The following is a 6,186-nucleotide window of genomic DNA, read 5'->3' as shown; positions in this document are numbered from 1 at the left end:
ACTGTTGAGTATGATATTAGCTGTGTGTTTGTGACATATGGCCTTTATTATGTTGAGGTGTGTTCCCTCCAGGCCCACTTCCTGGAAAGTTTTATCCTAAGTGTGTGTTAAATTTTATCAGAAGCTTTTTCTGCATCTGTTGATATGATCATATGGTTTTTATTCTTCAGTTTGTTAATGTGATATATCACATTGATTGATTTATGGGTATTGAAAAATCCTTGCATCCCTGGGATAGATGCCACTTGATCATGGGGTATGATCCTTTTAATGCATTGTTGGCTTCAGTTTGCTAGTATTTTGTTGAGGATATTTGCAGGTATGTTCATCAGTGATACTGGCCTGTAATTTTTGTGTGTGTGATATCTTTGTCATGTTTTGGTATCAGGGTGATGCTGATCTCATAGAATTAGTTCAGAAGTGTTCCTTCTGCAATTTTTTGGAACAATTTGAGAAGGATAGGTGTTATCTCTTCTCTAAATGTTTGGTAGAATTCACCTATGAATCCATCTGGTGCTGGACTTTTGTTTGTTGGGAGTTTTTAAATTACTGATTCAGTATCATTACTGGTAATTGATCTGTTCATATTTTCTATTTCTTTCTGGTTCAGTCTTGGGAGACCATACCTTTCTAAGAATTTGTCCATTTCTTCTAGGTTTTTCATTTTATTCACATATAGTTTTTCATAGTAGTCTCTTATGATCCTTTGTATTTCTGTGGTGTCAGTTGTAAGTTCTTTATTATTTCTAATTTTATTGAGTTGAGCCCTCTCCCTTTTCTTCTTGATAAGTCTGGCTAAAGATTTATTAATTTTATTTTTTCAGAAAACCAGCTTTTATTTTCATTGATCTTTTCTATTGTTTTTTATTCTTTCACTTATTTCTGCTCTGATCTTTATGATTCTTTCCTTCTACTAACTTTGGGTTTTGTTTGTTCTTCTTTCTCTAGTTGCTTTAGGTGTGCTTTAGGTGGTTAGATTGTCTATTTGAAATTTTTCTTGTTTCCTGAGGTAAGCTTGTATCACTATTAACTTCCCTCTTAGAAGTGCTTTTGCTACATCCCATAGGTTTTGGATCTTTATGTTTTTGTATTCATTTGCCTATAGGTATTTATTTATTTATTTTTTTTGGCTGTGTTGTGTCTTCGTTGCTGTGCGCGGGCTTTTCTCTAGTTGCAGCGAGCAGGGTCTACTCTTCATTGTGGTGTGCAGGCTTCTCATTGCAGTGGCTTCTCTTGTTGCAGAGCACAGGCTCTAGGCGCACGGGCTTCAGTAGTTGTGGCTCGTGGGCTCTAGAGCGCAGGCTCAGTAGTTGTGGTGCATGGGCTTAGTTGCTCCGCAGCATGTGAGATCTTCCCAGACCAGGGATCAAACCTGTGTCCCCTGCATTGGCAAGCAGATTCTTATCCACTGTGCCACCAGGGAAGCCCCTGTCTATAGGTATATTTTATCAATAATTTCCTCTTAGATTTCTTCAGTGCTCCATTGGTTGTTTAGTAGCATACTGTTTAGCCTCCACGTGTTTGTGGTGGGTTTTGTTTTGTTTTTTGCAATTTTTTTCTTGTAGTTGATTTCTAATCTCATAACATTGTGGTCGGAAAAGATGCTTGATAAAATTTCACTTTTCTTAAATTTACTGAGGCTTGTTTTGCGGCCTCAGTGATCTATCCTGAAGAACGTTCAATGTGCACTTTAAAAGAATGTGTATTACAGTTTCAGATGGAATGCTCTATATACCAATTAAGTCCATTTGGTCTAATGTATCATTTAAGGCCAGTGTTTCCTTACTGATGTTCTGTCTGGATGATCTGTCCATTGGTGTAAGTGGCATGTTAAAATCCCCCACTATTATTGTGTTACTGTCAGTTTATCCTTCTATGTCAGTTAATATGTACCCTTATAAATTTACTTGCTCCTATGTTGGGTGCATATATATTGAGTTGGCCAAGAAGTTCATTCGGGTTTTTCCATAAGATGTTATGGAAAAACCCGAATGAACTTCTTGGCCAACCCAATAGTTCCAATTGTTATATCTTCCCCTTGGATTTATCCCTTGATCATTATGTAGTGTCCTTCTTTGTCTCTTGTAACAGTCTTATTTTAAAGTCTATTTTTTCTGATATAAGTATTACTCTGGATTTCTTTTGATTTCCATTTGCATGGAATACCTTTTTCCATCCCCTCGCTTTCAGTTTGTGTGTGTCTCTAGATCAAGTATCTTGTAGGCAGCATATATACTGGGTCTTGTTTTTGTATCCATCAGCCATTCTATGTCTTTTGGTTGGAGTATTTCATCCATTTACATTTAAGGTAATTATCAATATGTATGTTCTTATTACCATTTTTTTAATTGTTTTGGATTTGTTTTTGTAGGGTTTTTTTCCCCCTTCCTTCTTCTTTTTGTTCTGTTCTCTGTGATTTGATGACTATCTTTAGTGGTATGTTTGGACTGCCTTTTCTTTTTTGAGTGTATATCTATTATAGATTTTTGGTTTGCAGTTACCATGGGGGTTTTGTAGAGCAGTCTATATATATACTTGATTGTTTTAAGTTGTTGATCTCTTAATTTTAAATACATTTTTAAAATTTTGCATTTGTATTCTCCTCTCCTCATGATTACTGTTTTTGGTATCATAGTTTACATCTAATTATTTTGTGTATCCCTTAACTGCTTATTGTGGATATACAGAATCTTACTGCTTTTTTCTTTTACCCTCCCTACTAACCTTGTGTGTGGATGATTTCCTACTTTTACTGTAGGTTTTACTTTACTGGTTAAAATTTTCATTTTCTAATTTTCTTGTTTCTAGTTGTGGCCTTTTCTTTTATGCCTAAAGGAGTTCCTTTAACATTTGTTATAAAGCTGGTTTAGTGGTGCTGAACTCTTTTAGTTTTTTTCTGTGTGTAAAGCTTTTGATTTCTCCATCAAATCTGAAGGAGAACCTTGCTGGGTAGAGTATTCTTGGTTGTAGCTTTTTCCCTTTCATTGTTTTAAGTATATTGTGCCAGTCCCTTCTGGCCTGTAGAGTTGATGCTGATAAATCAACTGATAGCATTATGGGAGTTCTCTTGTAAGTTATTTGTTGCTTTTCCCTTGTTGCTTAATATTCTTTAACTTTTGTCATTTTAGTTACAGTGTCTTGGTGTATTCCTCTTTGGGTTAATCCCGTATGGGAATCTCTGTGCTTCCTGGACTTGGGTGACTGTTTCCTTTCCCAGGTTAGGGAAGTTTTCGGCTATTATGTCTTCAAATATGTTCTCTATGTCCTTTTCTCTCTCTCTTCTCCTTCTGGGACCTCTATAATGCAAATATTCCTGCACTTGGTATTGTCCCAGGGGTCTTTTAAATGGTCCTCACTTCTTTTCATTTTCTTTTCTTTTTACTGTTCAGTGGTAGTGATTTCCACTACTCCATTTTCCAGCTCACTGACCTGTTCCTCTGTATCATTTAGTCTACTGTGGATTCCTTCTAGTGTATTTTTCATTGCAGTTGCTATATTTTTTCATATGTTTGGTTGTTCCTTATATTTTCTCTTTGTTGAAAACTTCTAACTTCTTGCTCTGTGGATCCATTCTTTTTTTTTCTTTGTGATATGTGGGCCTCTCACTGCCGTGGCCTCTCCCATTGCGGAGCACAGGCTCCAGACGTGCAGGCTCAGCGGCCATGGCTCAGGGGCCCAGCCGCTCCACGGCATGTGGGATCCTCCCGGACCAGGGCACAAACCCGTGTCCCCTGCATCGGCAGGCAGACTCTCAACCACTGAGCCACCAGGGAAGCCCATGTGGATCCATTCTTCATCCAAGTTCTTTGATCATCTTTACGATCATTACTCTGAACTCTTTTTTGGGTAGATTGCCGGTCTCCACTTCACTTAGTTCTTCTTCTGGAGTGTTATCTTGTTCCTTTGTCTGGAACATGTTCCTCTGCTGCCCCATTTTGTCTAAGTTGCTATTTGTATATTTATGTATGTGGTAGGTTATTACATTTCTCGACATTGGAGAAGTGGCCCTCTGTAGGAGACATCCTTTGTGTCCCAGCAGCACACTCCCCTCTCATCACCCAAGCTATATGCTCTAGGGGTTCCCCCTAAGAGGGCTGCATGGTTCCTTCTTTTGTGGTGGGCTGATTATGTGGGTGGTCTGGTAGGCTTGGTTGGCCTGTAGCCCAGTTGGTTGCCAGTTCCTGCCCTGTGCAGATGCTGCTGGCTGCTAGTTAGTGGGCCAAGTCATGAGACAGTTTGCTGCAGAACCCTAGGGGACCCCAGGCTAGTGCTGACTCGCTGGTGGGTGGAGTCAGGGTTCAGAAGACTCCAGGGCTGTTGCCTGCCCACTGTAGGATGAAGCCAGATCATGGGGTTAGTGCTGGACTACTGGCTGGCAGAGCCGGTCCTAGAATCTGGCTGCAGGGCCCAGGGATCCCAGAGCTGGTGTTAGATCATTTGTGGGGGAAACAGAGGAACCAGTTCTTGACACAATTTGGTATGGGGTCTGCGTGTCCTGAAGCTTATGTTGGCCTGCTAGTGGGCAGTGCTGGGACCCAGCTGGTCCCTGGGTAGGGGCTGGCCTGCTATAGGCTGGCTGGGTCTGCAGGGCACAGGATTACAGTTTTCTTGTGTCTGGTGTCTGCCCCCTGGTTAGTGAGGCTGGTCTGGAGGGTAGTGCATGCTTCCTGGAAGGCAGGGCCAGCACCTGCCCATTGCTGGGTGGAGTTGGTTTTTGGTCCTCTGGTGGGCAGGGCCATGTCTAGAGGGATGTCTAGAGGTGGCTTGGACTCAAGAAGTCTTTAGGCAGCCTGTCTGCTGATGGGCAGAGTTGTGGCCCCGCCCAGTTAGTTGTTTGGCCTGAGGTGTCCCAGCCTATAGGATGTTGGGTGGGGTCAGGTCTTGGTGCTAATGAACTAGAGGGAGGGTCCCAAGATGGTCCCTAGCAGCAGTGTCCAAACTCCCAAATATGGCTCCTGTCTATGTCCCCAGGGTGACCCATAGCCACCCCCACCTCTCCAGGACACTCTCCAAGACCAGCAGGTAGGTCTGGCCCAGGCGCCTATTGAATTACTGCTTTTGCCCTGGGTCCCAGTGCACGTGAGATTTTCTCAGCACCCTTTAAAAATGAAGTCTCTTTCTCCTCCAGTCCTCTGGGGCTTCCAAAATTAAGCCCTGCCAGCCTTCAAAGGCAAATGCAATGGGGGCTTGTCTTCCCAGTTCAGGATACCCAGGCTGGGGAGCCTGGTGTAGGGCTCAGAACTCTCATTCCTGTGGGAGAATCTCTGAAATATAATTATTCTCCAGCTTGTGGGTCACCCACCCAGGGGTATGGGACTCTGTTGTATTGTGAGTCTGTTCCTCCTGCCTGTCTTGCCTTCTTTATGTCTTTAATTACATAAGGTCTTTCCTGGTAGGTTCTGTTTTTTTTAATTCATGATTATTCTGCAAATAGTTATGATTTTGGTGTGCTTGTGAGAAGAGGGGAGCTTAGTGTCTTTCTACTCTGCCATCTTGACCAATCTCTAGCAGAATATCTTGAGTATATTATTTCTTGATGAAGGTATCTAAAACCCACCAACAGAAGTCATCCACCGGGTTTCCTCACTGTGAACTCTTCAATGAACCTTTTCCTATTCATTACATGAGGTTTTCTCTGATGGTGAACTATCAAAGAGAACAAAGGTTCCACTCTTTTCTATAATGCTACTTTCCAGTTTCTTGATGTACCTGGGCCTGCTCTCTCCTCTTTTTTCCCCCACATGTTGGATGATGCTTCTTGCTTCATTTCCTCCTTCCAGATTTTCCTGAAATAGTAGGATTGCCAGATTTGGCAAAGAAAAATATAGGATGTCCAGTTAAATTTAAATTTCAGATCAATGATTAATTTTTTTAGTGTATACATATGTACATATATATATATATCCCAAATATTCCATGGGACATACCTACACAAAAAAGTAATTCATCGTTTATCTTTGAAATTCAAATTTAGCTGGGAAATCTGTATTTTATCTGGCAACTCTACGAAATAGACAAGTCCAAAGAGCTTTTAAGGGGGCTCTGGATCTCTTTGATATTTGGGCTCTCGTGTTCCCAGTTCTGAACATAAAACGAGAGAGGAGAAAGGGAAAGAAGATATTTCTGCACCACAAATAATAAAGGAATTATTATGTTAGAATTTTTTTTTGAGATAGCTGGGAGCTA

Source organism: Mesoplodon bidens (assembly GCF_964165515.1).
Source record: "Mesoplodon bidens genome assembly, chromosome: 8".
Classification (NCBI taxonomy): Eukaryota; Metazoa; Chordata; class Mammalia; order Artiodactyla; family Ziphiidae; genus Mesoplodon; species Mesoplodon bidens.
The sequence above is the reverse complement of the archived record's forward strand: the minus strand, read 5'-3'. Positions refer to the sequence as shown.